This window comes from Sturnus vulgaris, chromosome 13 (genome assembly GCF_052056855.1).
Source record: "Sturnus vulgaris isolate bStuVul1 chromosome 13, bStuVul1.hap1, whole genome shotgun sequence".
Classification (NCBI taxonomy): Eukaryota; Metazoa; Chordata; class Aves; order Passeriformes; family Sturnidae; genus Sturnus; species Sturnus vulgaris.
In genome coordinates, this window is record NC_142255.1 from 9,562,394 (window position 1) to 9,580,748 (window position 18,355).

Below are 18,355 nucleotides of genomic sequence, written 5' to 3' on the forward strand. Positions count from 1 at the left end.
ACAGGGTGTTTTCTTGAATTGATTGTAACCTGGTGCAGCTGCTGGGTAGTTAATGAATTTAGTGGGGAATGGGGAGGCACAATTTTTATGTATCCATCTTCAGATAAAAAAACAGATCTGATTTTCCTCGTCTGGGATTCCGGCCACCGAAAGTAGAACAGAGCTGGCTGGAAAAGCATATATTTTGCTTCAAGTGTTGCTTTGTGTTAAGGATGTACTTAACTCTCTTCCCAAACTGGTACTTCTCAGGTTTTATTAGCACTCTTAGCACCCTAAATAAGATTGGAGTAAAGAAAGGAAAGAAAATTTCTTTGATGAATATGTCAGCTAAATGTTTTTTTTTTTCCCTGAAGAAGGTTGTAATGTGGTTTTTTATCCAGTCTGCAGAGGAACTGGAGTGATACATGAGCACTTAGCAATAAACATTTTTAATGGAGACCCCTATCCCCAGCTTAATTTCTGCCCTCAGTCATATTCCATTAATCAATACTAGTGATGCTCCTAGTGGTTCCACTGCACCCTGTGAACAATTTTGCTGCTTGAATTAAAGAAATGTGCCTTGGGTGCATTCTGATACTCAGATTTAATAACAGGGGATCCAATATTGATTTTAATGAGAAATGGTTTGTGTATGAGTGTGCACATCTGTGTTTTTCTGTGCACCAGTTTCCTGTGCACACAATAGTGCTGCTCCAGTCCAGCCCTTCTGGCTGTTATAGCACTGAAAGATTATCAGAAATGGTACAAACCGTGGCAGTAGTGATTAGAGGAAAGTGATTAACTGCCTAATATGGTCCTGCTTCCCAGCAAAAGATGTACAAGTTCCCCATATGTCACATTCTGTGTTACTCACAAGCAATTCTACCAAGCATTCTTGGCAGTATGAATATTTACAACATTTATTCTGCAACACTATCTGTCAAATGATAGTGCTACTCTTTGTTTGGTTGAGTTCAGGTCTTAAATCTGGGCTTCTGAGGGCGATACATGTAGGTACTTGCAATTCCTTTATTGAGTCAAATGTGACCATGGGCAAATGGGGAAGAGAAATCTTAAATGTGCAAAAAAACACTGTGGGCTTAGAATGGGCTTTCTGCTGCTAATATTTACAATTATTCAAAATTGCATAGTTAAATTTGATTTCTAGTGAATCATGCTATTTCACCAGCAGCCAGAAAGAGACAGATGTGCTATTCTAACCCTTTCAAGCCATTTTTAGTGGGTCTACATAAGCCATTAGGACTGCAGAGCAGTTCAGTCCTGGAAAACAGCCTTTGCATGGTGACTTGATTTCACCTAAACAGAACACAGAGCTGTACATGGGTCCTAAGTTTTAACTGAACTTTGCCAAAACACAAATGAAAAGTAATTTCAAAAAATTCTTGAAGCTATTTCAGCAGTGTACTTAAGCATGTATTTTAAGAGGTTTTCTCAGACCATGCTAAATACTACCACAAGCCATAGAACAGAAATGTTTATGAGTATGTTTACTTAGTCACTACTGTGGTTCAAGAGAGAATATCATTTGACATTGACAGAAAATTCAGCCTGGGTATTTCACAGGCTAATGAGTTGCAGTATTGAAGGAAAGCTTAGGGATTCTTGGGTTTAGAGGAAGCCAAATTAAGGAGGAAAATTTAAATGTTTGGTCAATTTTAATTTCTAATGGTTCATAAGTTTCCATACAATAAACACACCTTTTTTCTTTTTTCTTCTGGAAAATGAGAGTAGATTATTCCTTTGTTTGTGGGATTGGAAGGTTCCCTCATGTTCTTAAAGTAACTTTCCATTGAACAATGTAGTTTTATTGGGACAGTTTCACACAGTCCTCCAAACCCTGCTCACCAGTACATACCCAGTCAACACATCCTTTGAGTGGGTCAGGAAATACCACTGCCTTTTTTCCCACATGATGGCATGAAAGCAGACAAGGAACACTGTACTGAAGCTTGTGATTTTTCACAGGGATATGGCCTTAGATTCCCTGCTTTCTGTGTAGGCTAATAGCAACCTCTTCCTGCAGGAAACAGCCTTTTTATTCAAGAACATTTTTTGTTATTAGTAACAAAACCAGACATTCAACAGCTATATCTATATGAATTACTTCACACTGCTCCTATAAAAAGTACTTAAATTAAAATATAGCATGAATAAGTGTTCACTTTAATAGCAATACCTTATATTTATTAAACATGTTTCCAGTTACCAAACCTTCCTGTGACTTTTCTCAGCCATAAGCTTTCACCAAAAAGGATATAGCCATAATTTATGTACCCCCATCATACAGATAAAGTGTTTGTTTGCAATTTAAAACTATTTAAAAAATGATTGCACAATGAGGGTGCATAAATCGTTGGAATTTGCAGTACCACAGTACACATACATAAGATTTGTAAAGGGGTTATACACAATATTAATAAAATTAAAGAAAGTCCTATTAAATCACAGAATCTCTACTACTATGGATATATACTATATGGATATAGACTGCTGTCTTAGGCACTATTTACAGATGCACTTTTGTATATAGACTGAGAGAATGAAATTAATCCATAGAGACTTGAATAGTACGTAGCACGGACTGACTTCCACAGAATCAGATTTTGCCATTTTATATGATACTTCTGGAGCAAGTCCTAGGCAACCTGGGGCTCCCAGGTAACATTTGTTCTGTACTTGTTGCTGTTGTATTGTGGCAGCAGCAGGAGCTGCCACTGAGAGGGATCTGAGCATGTTTGTCCATGGTGGAGAAACCAAGGAGCTGCCACCCAGCCAGGACACAGCCAGCCTGTACCTGTGGCCATGGGGCTGAGTACCCAGGCACTGCTGGCTGATCACACTGACACAACAAGTATTTTACTGTCAGCTGTAAAAGCAGCTAAACTCTTCTCCACAACTCCTGTGAGTTGCACAAGGTGTCATGTGTCATTCTGGCAAGTGAATTTAGACATAGAGAAACATCTCCAAAAATATAGACAATTAAGCACTACAGCTGCTTACCTGGGGATGCTGCAGGGAATGAACCAACAGAGGCTTTCAAGATCCTGATAGACAAATGACTTTCAGGCACAACAGAAGAAAGGGTGATCTTTAGATTTGGCCTAGGGACAATACCAGATCACTCTCAGACTTGTGTTGATTCTGTTCTGTGAGTTCTGACCCAAAAAAAGATAAGCACTCGGTTTGCACTGAGTCCACTTCCCTTTCTTCTTCTTCATTCTCAGCTCTGCTAAATCAGCATCTGTCTATACAAATTTACATATTTACATATACACACAAAGGGCACAGAGGATTTGTGCCCTCATGTTGTAACCGCATGTGTTGGTTTGAAAGTAAAACCAGTGCGAGACTCCAAGTCAGTAATACAATTTAATAGGAGAAAAGAGAAAAAAATAAAATACATGCAATAATATAAAAGAAACAACCACCAACACAGTCAGAAATACAACCTGACACCCTGTCAGTCAGGGTGTTGGTAGCAGTCCGTATAAATGGTGGCTGCAGTCCTCCTGGATGACAGATGTGGTTCTGTTGAAGCAGTGCTCCTGTAGAAGGTGCAGTTTTCCTCCGAAGATCCAGCGATGATGTGGAAAAAGGTCCGACTTTCCTCTGGGATCCAGTAGAAAGGTCTGCCCTCGGGTCCCAAACCCCAGTTTTTTATCTAGGTAGGAAAGGCTTGGCTCCTGCCCCTGGTTGGGGCATCTCCCAATGGGGTGATGTAATCTTATCAGTCACACAATAGGACTTAATGGCCCATTAACAGAATATATCTTCTGGAGGAGGGATGGGTTGTGAATAGATAACGATGATCATCCCCCCATCTTATCAGATGGCACATCAGCAGAGGATATCTCCCACAGAGATAAGGATCACCACCCCTCCCACATTTTAACAGATGGTGATAGAATACACATTTTTGCATTGTACCCCAGGACATAATCCACCCCTTATTCTATTACCATCTACATCACACCCAAACCAATACCCTCTTACAGATATATAATACAAAATGAAACCTTACATACAGTTCTCACTAAAAATTAGGTCTCTTTGCGGTACACAACGGGTTTCCCCATCTTTCTGCATTACCCACCAAGTGTAACCAGGTCCTTGAGCAAAAACAATCCCACGGATTGGTTTGCCTTTGCCTGTGGTGGGATTAATCCAAACAGTCTTTCCTAAAATACCTTTCATGTGTACCACTGGGACCTTGTCCCCATCCACTGTGTGCAGGGGTTCAGAGTGGGCAGGACCGGCTCGATTGATGGACCCTCGGGTGTTAACCATCCAGGTGGCTTTGGCCAAGTTCATTTCCCAATTTCTGAAGGTTCCACCACCAAGTGCTTTCAAAGTAGTCTTAAGGAGTCCATTACACCGTTCAACTTTCCCGGCAGCTGGCGCATGGTAAGGAATATGATATATCCATTCAATGCCATGTTCTTTGGCCCACGTGTTGATAAGACCGTTCTTGAAATGGGTTCCGTTGTCTGATTCAATTCTCTCAGGGGTACCATGCCTCCAAAGGACTTGTTTTTCTAGGCCCAAGATGGTGTTCCGGGCAGTGGCATGAGGCACAGGGTAGGTCTCTAACCATCCTGTGGTTGCTTCCACCATGGTCAGTACGTAGCGTTTGCCCTGGCGGGTTTGGGGAAGGGTGATGTAGTCAATTTGCCAGGCTTCCCCATACCTGTACTTTGACCATCGTCCACCATACCACAGAGGCTTTACCCGCTTGGCCTGTTTGATTGCGGCACAGGTCTCGCAGTCGTGGATGACCTGTGAGATACTGTCCATGGTAAGGTCCACCCCTCGGTCACGGGCCCATCGGTACGTCGCATCTCTCCCCTGATGACCAGAGGCATCATGGGCCCAACGAGCTAGGAATGATTCTCCCTTGTGCTGCCAGTCTAGATCCACCTGTGATACTTTCACTTTGGCAGCTCGGTCCACCTGCTCGTTGTTGTGATGTTCTTCATTAGCCCGGCTTTTGGGTACATGTGCATCCACGTGTCGAACCTTTATGGTCAGTTTCTCTATTCGGGCAGCAATGTCCTGCCAAATCTCAGCTGCCCATATGGGTTTCCCTCTGCGTTGCCAGTTGGCCTTTTTCCAGCGATCCAGCCAACCCCACAGAGCATTAGCTACCATCCATGAGTCAGTGTAGAGATAGAGCCTTGGCCACTTCTCTCGTTCAGCAATATCCAAAGCCAACTGGACGGCTTTTAGCTCTGCGACCTGACTCGATCCACCTTGTCCCTCGGTAGCTTGTGCAACTTGTCGTGTGGGGCTCCATACTGCAGCTTTCCATTTCCGGTTAGTGCCTACAATTCGGCAGGAACCATCAGTGAAGAGGGCATATCGTCTTTCAGCCTCCGGTAGCTCATTATATGGTGGGGCTTCCTCAGCACGTGCCACTTGTTCCTCTTCTTCTTCAGAAGACAATCCAAAAGTCTCACCTTCAGGCCAGTTTGTAATTATTTCCAGAATCCCAGGGCGATTTGGATTCCCAATACGGGCGCGCTGAGTGATGAGGGCAATCCACTTGCTCCATGTGGTGTCAGTGGCGTGATGTGTGGAAGGCACCTTTCCCTTGAACATCCAGCCCAGCACTGGTAGTCGGGGTGCCAGGAGGAGTTGTGTTTCTGTGCCAATCACCTCTGAGGCAGCTTGAACTCCTTCATAGGCGGCCAAGATCTCCTTCTCTGTGGGAGTGTAGTTGGCTTCAGATCCTTTGTAGCTTCTGCTCCAGAATCCCAGTGGTCGACCCCGAGTCTCACCAGGCACCTTCTGCCACAGGCTCCAAGACAAACCATGGTTCCCGGCTGCAGAGTAGAGCACGTTCTTCACATCTGGTCCCGTCCTGACTGGGCCAAGGGCTACTGCATGAGCAATCTCCTGCTTGATCTGGGCGAAGGCTTGCTGCTGCTCAGGGCCCCAGTGGAAATCGTTCTTCTTGCGGGTAACCAGGTAGAGAGGGCTCACAATCTGACTGTACTCAGGAATGTGCATTCTCCAAAAGCCTATGGCACCTAGGAAGGCTTGTGTTTCCTTCTTGTTGGTAGGTGGAGACATAGCAGTGATCTTATTAATTACCTCTGTTGGGATCTGACGACGTCCATCTTGCCACTTGACTCCTAGAAACTGAATTTCCTGAGCTGGTCCCTTAACTTTACTTCGCTTAATGGCAAAACCAGCTTTCAGCAGAATCTGGATAATCTTCTCTCCTTTCTCGAAGACTTCCCCTGCTGTGCTGCCCCATACAATGATGTCATCGATATACTGTAGATGTTCGGGGGCCTCACCCTTCTCCAGTGCAGCCTGGATCAGCCCATGACAGATGGTGGGACTGTGCTTCCACCCCTGGGGCAGACGATTCCAGGTGTACTGCACACCCCTCCAGGTGAAAGCAAACTGAGGCCTGCATTCTGCTGCCAGAGGAATGGAGAAAAATGCATTGGCGATATCGATAGTGGCATACCACTTTGCTGCCTTGGACTCCAGCTCGTACTGCAGTTCCAGCATGTCTGGCACAGCAGCGCTCAGCGGTGGAGTCACCTCATTCAATGCACGATAGTCTACGGTCAATCTCCATTCTCCTTCAGATTTACGCACAGGCCAGATGGGGCTGTTGAAGGGTGAGTGGGTTTTGCTGACCACCCCTTGGCTCTCCAGTTTACGGATCATTTCATGGATGGGAATCACTGAGTCTCTGTCAGTACGGTATTGCCGGCGGTGTACTGTTGTTCTGGCGATTGGTACCCGTTGCTCTTCAACTCTCAGTAGTCCCACAGCAGAGGGGTCATCTGCAAGACCAGGCAAGGTGCTCAGTTTTCTAATGCCGTCTGTCTCTACAGCAGCTATCCCGAAAGCCCAGCGATATCCTTTTGGGTCTTTGAAGTATCCATTTCTAAGATAGTCTATGCCAAGGATGCATGGGGCCTCTGGGCCAGTCACGATGGGGTGTTTCTGCCACCTGTTCCCAGTTAAACTCACTTCGGCCTCCACTACAGTCAGCTGCTGGGATCCTCCTGTTACCCCAGAAATAGAGATGGATTCTTCTCCTACATACTTTGATGGCATCAGAGTACACTGGGCGCCGGTGTCAACCAAAGCCTTATGTTTTTGTGGGTCGGATGTGCCAGGCCATCGGATCCACACAGTCCAATAGATCCGATTATCCCTCTCCTCTACCTGGCTAGAGGCAGGGCTCCTCTATTCCTGATCCTGGTACACGTTGCTCTCTCCCTGTAAATAGGTTCTTGAGGTTCCTTCAAGAGGATCAGTCATATCATCATTCTGATACTGTCTGGAGTTCTGTACACGAGAGACTGGAGCAGCATTGACTCTAGATGAACTTCTTGGGGTAGGTGTCCCTCTTTTCAGCTCACGTACCCGGGCTGCTAAGGAGGAGGTGGGTTTTCCATCCCACTTCCTCATGTCTTCTCCATGCTCCTGAAGGAAAAACCAGAGGTTACCTCGTGGAGTGTGTCCTCTCTCCCTGCCTGAGGAACGCCGGCTCCTAATGGCAGAAACTCTTGTTGGTTCAGGAGAGATCTGGTAGTTGTTTTCCTTAAGTTCTTTTTTTAGTTTCTGATGGCCCTCTTCAATCAGGCTTCGGACTTGCTCCACCAGCCGTGTTTCCACGGATGAGACATGGGTACGAAATGGGGCTGTGACAGTGTCCTCATAAATTCTTAGTTTATTGGCCAAGACGCCTACCATGTCCTCACCTTCCCTCCACTGCAGCGTTGCCAGGTAACGGGAATACATCTCTGGTCCAAGTCGTGCAAATCTCAACCACATCTGTGACGTGCACCGGACACAGTCTGGGCTCTTAGGAAATCTCTCATCTTCTGAGAAAATGATCTCCAGCACGGCCAATTCCCTCAGGCATCGGATACCTTGTTCTATTGTGCTCCATTTTCCTTGGTGCACCTGAAGATCTTCTTTACAAAGGTATCTGTCCTTCACACTTGTCAGCAGTCGCCGCCAGAGGCTGAGAGTTTCTTGGGTTCTCCCAATCCCCTGGTCAATGACCACATCCCGGGACAGAGATCCCAGTTGCCTGGCCTCACATCCATCCAGAATGGTGTCATTGGCTGCAGCGTCCCAGATGCGGAGCAGCCAGGTCAAGATGGACTCATTTGTCTGGCGGGTGAATTCCCTCCGCAGGTCACGCAGCTCACCCAGGGATAGAGAGCGAGTGATGATCTCTGGCTCTGTCACTTCTGCTGGGTGCGAAGGTCCTGCCACGTCCTCGTCAGTCACTATGCGAACTGATTTGCTCTTTGATTTCTTCTTCTGAACGGGCGCAACTGCTACTGGTCTAGGCTGTTCTGGCTCAGTGATGGTTTGTGTGGAGATGCTGATGGTGCTTCTGTCTTTTTTCTCCTCTGTGGCAGTCTGCGTAGACACGGACACTGTTGCTTCGCTTTTGGCTTTTTCCTCCTTTGTGGCAGTCTGCATAGACACGGGCACTGTTGCTTTTTGTTTGGTTCTTCTCCTCTTTGTGACATTCTGTGCAGTCGTGGACGAAGTTGATTTGTTTCTTTTTTCCTCTTCCTCAAGAATACGCATCAATACGCCATGTAGTGTTCTGTTTCTAAGCATGTTGTAGGCTGTAAAGGCTGTGCAGAGGAGACAAAGCAGAACTAACAACAATATTGTGCTGTCCTTAGCATCCAGCGGGAACTCAACATTTCCAAAAACTACTGTATCAGGCCGGAAAGATTGGAAAAAATCATCCTTTACCCCTCCCCCCAAGGGCTGGGTGTGATTGTTAAAACCCCGGATGTAGCAACCTAGACTAGGACAAGCAAACAAAGTCGAGTATATATTCCGGATTATGTTCATTGCCTCAGAGGTTATCATGCAGTAGACATAATAGGCCAGTAAAGCAATTTTTATACCATATCCTGGTCTACACAGGAGCATTACAGCTGGCAGATAGTTCCCCATGTGTGGAAAAATATAGAGAGCAAGATATAAAACCCATGTAAGCATGTTGAGAATCATGGTGAAAACAAAATTGTAATACTGACTTTCCTCAGCACCCTTCGTGCCCCACGTTGGGCGCCAATTAATGTGTTGGTTTGAAAGTAAAACCAGTGCGAGACTCCAAGTCAGTAATACAATTTAATAGGAGAAAAGAGAAAAAAATAAAATACATGCAATAATATAAAAGAAACAACCACCAACACAGTCAGAAATACAACCTGACACCCTGTCAGTCAGGGTGTTGGTAGCAGTCCGTATAAATGGTGGCTGCAGTCCTCCTGGATGACAGATGTGGTTCTGTTGAAGCAGTGCTCCTGTAGAAGGTGCAGTTTTCCTCCGAAGATCCAGCGATGATGTGGAAAAAGGTCCGACTTTCCTCTGGGATCCAGTAGAAAGGTCTGCCCTCGGGTCCCAAACCCCAGTTTTTTATCTAGGTAGGAAAGGCTTGGCTCCTGCCCCTGGTTGGGGCATCTCCCAATGGGGTGATGTAATCTTATCAGTCACACAATAGGACTTAATGGCCCATTAACAGAATATATCTTCTGGAGGAGGGATGGGTTGTGAATAGATAACGATGATCATCCCCCCATCTTATCAGATGGCACATCAGCAGAGGATATCTCCCACAGAGATAAGGATCACCACCCCTCCCACATTTTAACAGATGGTGATAGAATACACATTTTTGCATTGTACCCCAGGACACCGCATCTCACAAAAGTTAAGAGGAGAGCAGTGTACTAATGAGACCGATTGTCAGGAGACAAGGCAAATCAGCGCTGCTGATCTGGAAACTCGGCAGAGCAGATGCAGAGAGCAGTGGCTGGTGAGCTGCCATGGGCCCCGCTCGGGGTCACCCTGTCTCCGCAGAGCCGGAGGCACGGAGGAGAGGCGGCTCTCCGGGACCACCTGTGCCGTGCCTCTGCCCATCTGCGGAGCCGGGGCCATCATTGACAAAATATTTTGGAACAGGATGTGTTTACAGCCTTTCTACCTGCACACTGAGCATCCTCAGCATTTCATAAGCTCCAACTACCTCTAAATATTTAGGTGCATACACAAAGTATTTGACTTGTAGAAATGAGCTTCTGCTACTATTGCCACTGAAGCAGAACAGGAAAACACAAAGTCTGCAAAGGTAAAATTCAAGTTATTAATCTAATGGTTATGTTTCTCAGAATGAATTACAATTATTTCAATTTTTTGGTATCTATACCCTTGGTGGTCGATGACACATCTCTCCCAGTGAGGCAAGGCTGGGATCTTTCAGGATTTCATGCAAATTAAATGACCATAATTCTCAGAGTGGTGCTATTATCTAGAATCTATTCTTTGTGTTACATACCTTTTGATTTTCCTAGCAAGTCCTTCTGTTATTTAGTGTGAACTATTTTTTCTTGCTGTAATTGGCAATGATGACTAACTTGTACCTACTCTATATGTGGGTTTTGACTCCCCTCTCTTATTTCCTGATGCCAGGGGGACTAACATGTGCCATGTTTTTTAATAATTTTTTAATAAATCTCTTTTTCTTTTCAATCCTACTCCATGCAATTCCTATGACTGTCATGCTTCCCCTGTAGGTTTCTCGGTAACAAAATCAAAGTAATCAGTTTTCTTGATGAATAGTAAATTCACAGATACTTGAATATTGAGGAGATCAAATTCTTACCAGTTTTGGATTGAATTCAGAGAATAGTTTAAGCCAGAAACTGATTAGCATAAAAAACTGATTAGCATATGGAAAAGCTGGAATGTTTTAAAAGAAGTATTTGGGCATTTAAAAGTTGAGTTTTAGTTGAAAAATGAGTACAACACAAGGTTTAAACAAAGCCTTTAATCACCGAAAAATATTAGGGCTAATGGAACACTTCATAAGGACTGCAAACAATTCTTCCACCCACCCCAAAATGAGGGATCAGCTTGACTGGACACCATTCTGCAGGGAGAAGGTGCCATACATCACAGCAAACCAGAAAATCTGGAGTGCTTGTCATTGCTGTTTGCCAGGTGTGGCTGGGGAGAGGCTCCCCCCTCAATGTCTGATAGATTGTGTCTGTTAACACCGTGTTGCAATAGATACCATGCTTCTTGTCAGTAGTTTTGAATGATTGAAGGCATTTACATTGGAGCAAAATCACGATAAAATGAAACTAAGTCTGTTAAATTGGTTGGTGTTTCAGTCTCTTTTTCCAGGTAAAGATCCTTAGTGGTGTAATGTGGCTGCAACTTATTAAAGCCCAGCTACACCACTATTATGTTAAAGTATATTGAAGTCATTGGAGTGATGCAGCTATGCTCTGGCAGAGGATCTGCTCTGCTTTTTGCCATCATTTGCTCTGCTGAGCTGAGTAAATATGGCAATTTCTTGGATTGTCAGTAAGAAGGTCACTTTTACTCCTCAGTTCCTCCTCATCCACTCTAATTCAATCATTCAGTTCCAACTTTCAAACTTTTTCTCTTTAGTTTTGACTCTGTGGCCATGAAGGGGAAAAAAAGGTCACCAGTACATGTAAAACATACATATGCCCTGGTTTTGTTACCAATAGCAAACAAGGCATGCTGCTGCCTTTGGCTTCCTAGTTCAGACACCTGGTCCACGTGCAGTCCCATAAAGAGTTTCCTTCAGACCCAGACACAGCTCACAGGCAAGACCAAACCTCATGTCTCTGCATGAAGAACCACACTGTCTCTCTAAGGCTCCTTATATGAGATTCAGTTGCCTAAATATAGGATTGCAGTGGTGTTTTCTGAGCCTAGGTGGAGATGCTTGGCCTCCAGCTTCATCCCAGGAATGTGTGGATTTCCCCTGGGTCTTGTGCCATATCTGCTGGCTATATCCAGATGTTTTGAATACTCTAGCACATTTAAATAGCACTGTTGGTTTGAGGGTCCTTTCGTCCTTGAATATTAAGTCATTGTTGTGCAGGTTTTGGTGCACTATCCCCTCAGCTCTCTGTAATATTCCTGTGATTTTCACAAGTGCTTACAATCATTCCTGCCCCTGACTTCAAAGCCCATGTGCTCTGTAGCCATCACACTGCATTTTCACTCACATTTCCCTTTGCATTCTGTATAGTGGCAGAGCTTGCCAAGCTGCAGGATGCTTGGCAATCTCCATCTGCCCAGCACAGAGGAGGAGCAGGCAGGTTAATCTCTTTCCTCCACTCCTTATTGAGCAATTAGGCCACTAAATAAGATCTTGTTTACTGATACCCGAAGAGGCTGTGATTTACTGGGTCTTGTAATAAATTTGCATTCATAAGGAGATAGCCAGAGGCAAGTCTGGAGTTTTAGCAGTGGCTAATTTGTAGCTTCACTCTTGGGATGGGAACAGAATTTTAAAAGTTCTCAATAATAAAGCAATTTGTTTAAATTTCCTAGTTAAAAAAAAAAATAAAAAGCTTGCTTTAAAAAACTGTATGAAAAAAAAATCCTCACTATAGGGCCCATCCTTGATGTAATTAGAATCATTACCAGCATGGCTACAGCTTACCCAGAGTGCCTCTATGTGGGCTGTGCCTTTAGATAAGGTAGAGAGAGGCAGCTGGAGTGATCCAAGGGCTGTAACAAGGCTGGTTTCAGTGCTGCTGCTCCTTTTTGGTAAGAATTTTGCTTTTTGCTGTGAAATGTTCTATGTTCAGGGCCAGATTTATTCCTTCTCATATGGTATCCTATAAAGACCTGGTATACCAGGTAGAAACTAATTAATGAGTTATAAATATCTTTGTACTTTTCATAGGTCATAAATATCAATATTTTGTCATTCTGTTTTTAAAGTTTCATCTTGTAAAGCAGTGTTCTCTAGAATTATCTTGCAAATCTTATAACAAATGCTGAATATGTCTGCTGTGTTTTAATCCTGTGCACTTTCAGTAGAGAACCTCAAATTGATCTGTTGACTAGAAAGTGGATTTAGTGTCCGATTTGAAGCAGCTGCTTATTCAACTCTGGGACAAGAACAGTAATGACTGAAGGTTGTTATTGGGTGATTGTTAGTGAGTGGTTTAAGTGAAATGAGGTTTTGGAGGATCAGTCAATTTTCCTGTGGACTGCTTTCCATGTAGCACTTGGCACCTTGCTGGCCCCTGCTAGTGCAGTGCTCAATGTACCATGGCAAATCACCCTCCTGGGTCAGGTGTGGGGAACATTGACAGCATGGGGCTGGAGAGGGGAGCTGCACTGTTGTTGTTTATGTTTTATCTCTTGTTTCTGTGCCTATAGTCCTTTAGCAAAAACCTCAAAGCGTCACTCAGACTACATTAACATAAGGTATTTACAAACTGAAGGAACTCTCCTTCCAGAGTTGTTTTAGAAGTGTTATCAATGGTGATATGTAAATAAGGAAGCAACCAGAAGAACAAGAAGCCCAGCTGATTTCAGTTTAATTGGAAGTATTACTAAAAAAATGGGGATGGAGCATAGTTATTGAGAGGAAAAGGACAAAATGGGTAAAAAAATAATGGTTGTTGTAAGCAGCTGCAGCAATACAGGCTAAAGAAAATTGCTTTTATTTTTTTTCTTTTTTATTTGGCTAGTTTATTGGTTTTTATAATGAATTACACAGAAATACAAGAGAGAAAGCAACAGCAAAGACCTGCATTGAATTACTGTGGAGATTTATAATGCTGTGGAAATGCACAAGTACTGAAATACATTGGCCCATTTTGATTGGAGGTTCATGGCTATAACCTGGCTTATCTCCTCACATCTCACACCAATGAATTTAAGTCTGCAGAGGATAAAAATGACTGTGTATTTTGCTCAAGCACATTTGCAATCCATCTTGTAAAATGAAAAAAAAAAGAAAAAACCCCTCTCAGCTATGGGAATACTCAACAGTCTCGTTAACTTCCAGAAGTCTCCAGTGGGACATCATTTTCTTTTATCTTCTCACAAATGGCCTATAGAATCATATGCATCTTGTGCTGGTTTGGTATTGAGTGTGCTGTAGTTATATATTATTTAACATTTTGGCCAAGTTTTGGTTTCATTAACAATTTATCTTCTGCTGTGCATTTCTGCCCTTGTGATTAATGAAGGTTACCAGCCTATGATTGCAAAGTGCCTTAGGTTCTCTCTCCTGCCTAATCCTCTTTAAGTGCATTTTGGTCTAATTTTTTCTATTCCTTCCTTTGAGCTAATAATTCTTCTCACAGGTGCAGAATAATGTCTTCATGCTGCATATTGCTCTGCTAGTGTCCATAGGGAAGATACAAAGCTCATTGATGCTGTCATGCCCTGTATTTATTGTCAGGAATTCTGGTAATGCAAAGTGCCTGGGGTCAAAGGGGCTATGGCTTTTAGTTTATATTTACAGAGATTCTACAGCTTTTCTGATTTATTGACTTTTGTGATCAGTTTGACAAATGAAGACATACTGAAACCACATAAGAAATAATATTTTTTTTCAGTCTCATTGCGAACCTTTGCTAGTGTAGGGTGTTGTATAATAGTTGTATAGTGTTATTCAGCTATTCCCCACTTTCCACAGGAGAAAATAATTAGTGTTTTAAGACTAACCTCCTTTGGCCCTTTTTTAATGGACTATGAAAAGTATATTTGCCTTACTTTCACAGCTCAGATATTTCGAAGGAGTAGTCAGAACAAAACAACATGTACAGTGAGTATTTTATAACCTGTGAAGAATGATCCTGACGTGAGGCTCTTTGTTTTTCCAAGTGCAGATGTGATTTTTAGCACTATCTTGGTTGAGGTATAGGTGAGTTTTTCTCCCTCTTTGATAAAGTTGCCCTATTACCTCTGTCCCAGTAAGTTTGCAGCTGTGTAGGGGATTTCCATGAGATTCTTGTGTAAGTTTGTCCCAGAATGAACTATCAAGCTGAGGCTAGACTGTAAAATTAGTGTGTAAGCCAATTCAGCTGGGGCTTCTTGGTTAAATGGTAGGAGAGAAACGTTCAGCTTGTATTTCTCTGGAGCGAGCCTCTGCATCTCACTTAAAATGAATGAAACCACACTGATCTGTGCAGACTGAGACCTGGGAGCTTCTCAGGGCTCGGTGGGTCGAGCTGCCTTCTGTGAATGAATCAGCTGCAGGGATTCATCGGGGTGTGCTGGGGTCCTTGGTGCAGCCCACTGCCCGTGGGCAGTGTAACACTCTGCATCTGCGTCTCTGGGCTTTGCACTCCTTGTTTTTCTGTCAACACGTGCACACACCCCCATGCACTCGTGTGCACATGCAGCGTGGGCCTGCTTCACGAGACTGCAGGAAAATGACTCAGTTGTGCTTTAAAAGGAGGTGGAAATCCATGCATCTACACAAACATCTGTCAGGCAGGTGTGGGAGTTGCAGCCTTTTCATAAGTAAATTATTACTCTCTCACTTTTTGGAACAGCTTAATAATAAAGAAATTCCCATTCCACCATGTGAGATGATGTTCAGAGCAGCACAGAGTTCTAATGGCTGATTTCAATAATAAAGACAACAGGGGACTAAAAGGTGCAGCGCAGGAAGCTGGGAAACACATTCCTTTCCCCAGAGGGTGTACTTAGCTCTGTGCCTTTGATCACTTGAGAAGTATCATTAGAGCACAAAATGGCAGGCACTAGGGAACATTATGGCAATTATAATGTGAGAGTTAAAAAAAAAAAAATCAAAAGAAGTTTGAACTTATTTAGGAGTTTACTTCCATGAAGGTCTGATCACAGCTGAAGGATAAAATGCTCTAATAGATAAAATATAAAAGCTCCAGTGGGACTGTTCTTCGGATATTGACTCCCAAGTTAGCTCTGGTACAGAACAGGTTTTATTTACAGGTTCATGAAATCTAATCTGGGTACACAATTCACCATGACTTGCTGTTTGTTCTGCAGTAGCACTGGCAAGTCCCTGTTACTCAACTAGATCCCATTGTACTAAGGACTGTAGAAATATGGAAGAAAAATACCACAGGCCATGGGACAAAAAAGGCTCAGAAAACCTTTAGACCATGAGGCTGCAACACAGTAGCTAGCACTTGGAAAATCAAAGTATTTGTCTTAATACCTTGCAAATCACTGTACAAATATTGCTGTAGCTTATTGCATAATGTTATGGAGTGGGTTTGTGTTCTGATTTCTTAGTCTAGAGAGCAGAGGAATTTAGATGGCAGTGCTTATTCTGAAGGGCTTTTTAGTAGTGCCTTGGCAATATGAAACCAGGTTTTTCTTCACTGGGACCTTGAAGAAACCATGTTTTCAGATAGAGGAGCTGCTCTAGGCTGGGGCAGCAGGCCAGAGGAGTTAACATTTGTATACATTCCTGCAGTGTCCCAGGACTAAAGCTGACAGAAAAGACCATACCCACTTCCTGTGGTGAAACATGCCTGTTCCAGCAACCAGGGGTCTGTGTGTTTGTAGGTGTGAATAGGAGCAGGAACAAGGGATTTTCACACAATTTCAAGCAAAAAGTCTAGGTCACTAACAGAGCAAAATGCAAGACTAATATAAAACAAGACAACTGCAGACTCAGAGGGGCCTTGTGCTTTACCTATAAGATGTCCAGAGAAACCTGGCACAAGCACCAAACTAATGCAGCACTCTCGTGTCACCTGTGTCCTCCTTGTCTGTACTGCACAAAATCCAATAATAAGCACAGCTTTTAAATATGCCTTTTACTGCCTCGGCACAAGCTGCATCGATTGTGCTCACATGCAACATCCTTAACATAAAATACAGCAGAGATAAAATGAGAGAAATAACCCAATTTGCTTCTGCAGACGGTGAGTGGGGGGTGTTAAAGTTCCCACTGGACACATATGGAACAAATCTTGTTTTAACGTAGCAAAAGAAAGCATTTCAAAGAAACCATCTTATCATCAACCAAAACAGGCAGCCCACACAGCTTTGGCATCTCAATTTTCTGCTCATTTTCTTTTGTTTGTATCAGATGTGTTACCTATTTTCCTTAGTTCATAGATGTCTCACTGTGATAGGAGCTTGGAGAGCAGCAAGCACAGCCCATTTTCAGAAATCTTCAGAGTTAGAATTGTTTCTCCTTTTACTGGTGCTCTACCCTTCCCCTTTCTTTCTGCAGCCACTCAAATATTGTGGGGTTGGTGGCATATACAGCCACATAATGCTTATCTTCTGTCTTACTCACTTGACTGAGAAGACATCCTGCTGGAGAAGCAGTTAACATTTCATAGGCAATGGCTGGAATGTGTTTGAATACTGGTACTCCATTTTCCAGAACTAGTTTTACTTCTCTTTCTTGCCATTTCTAGATGGCAAATGTATGCAGTTGGTTGGTATATAAGAAATATTAGAGATCATTAGTTATAGAGATATCACACACATCAGCCCTGATAAAGCAGCAGGAAACTGTGTTTTTCCAAAACAACTATCTCCAAATCTTTACTGAAATGACGAGTCACTTGATTCTCTTGGCATTGCTTCTGCATTCTATGAATGGGATATTATTTGTTTCCTTGCTTTTGGTGGTGGGAGCCTATGTGTGCCCTAATGTCTTTTACTTATTAATGTGTTTGTTCCCATTACCCACAGGTTTTGGATTTTTGCCTTTTACACATGAGTGGTCTGAGATCTGCTGCCTCACTCACACTGAGCTCTTGTTTTGGTGTCTAACTTACCATATGTTCAAGTTGGGAATTAATTGCTTCCGTATCTTTTTGAGCCTGCTACTGACTGATTTGCCAAAGAGACACTGGAAAGTACAGCAAGCTATATTTCTCCAAGCTCTTATCCCTAACTGAAGGACTGGATCACACTTCACCACTCACAGTATTATAATAAGTCTTAATTCATTAATGTTTTTGAAAGATCTTGTAAACCTCTTAGGAGCAGATCTTTGAGAGTACAAAATTCTATTTTATTAATGGACTTCTAAAACCTTTCATACTTTGAATTTATTTTAAAAAAAGCACAAGTGAGAGGATGTAATAGAACACAAAGTTGGGCATTTGCAATCTCAAGATTCCAATGTAATTAGGGAAAGAAAAGATACTGGGAACACGGAGTCATTCATGTGGCAGGGTAACAGTGAAAACAGACTGTGCAAAAATGGTAAGGATGCTGCAGTGCTGCCCTTACACAAATCCAGGTTATTTCTACCTGAAGTATTTTCATGTTAATTCTTCTTCCCTTACCAGATTTTAGGACCATGAGAGCAAAGGCCAAAGCAGTCAGATAGTTTTCCTCAATCCAGAAAACATAACCTTTGCTATTAGCACCTTCTGCATTGGAATAATTGAAAGGAAAATGTATTGGAACTCAGGACTGCTTGTTTCAGAGGACCAGAAGAGGGCAAAATAAAGATCATGGAAAAAGCCTGAAAAACCAGAGGTTATAGGAAAACAGGAACCAATAGTAAACATGTCCAACATCTTTGGAAGCTGGA

The 18,355-nt window shown here is 43.1% G+C and overlaps 1 long non-coding RNA gene across 3 annotated transcripts in view; it reads left to right on the plus strand.

Annotated features, from left to right (window-relative positions):
- LOC148222235 (uncharacterized) overlaps positions 1-18,355 on the plus strand; it is a 320,157-nt gene that overhangs the window by 185,809 nt on the left and 115,993 nt on the right. Inside the window, exon 5 of one of the 3 annotated variants that reach the window (XR_015806502.1) lies at positions 5-45. The exons of the other annotated variants lie outside the window; for them this stretch is intronic. This is a non-coding gene — a long non-coding RNA (uncharacterized LOC148222235). The remainder of the gene's footprint in view (positions 1-4; positions 46-18,355) is intronic. 3 annotated transcript variants of the gene reach the window in all.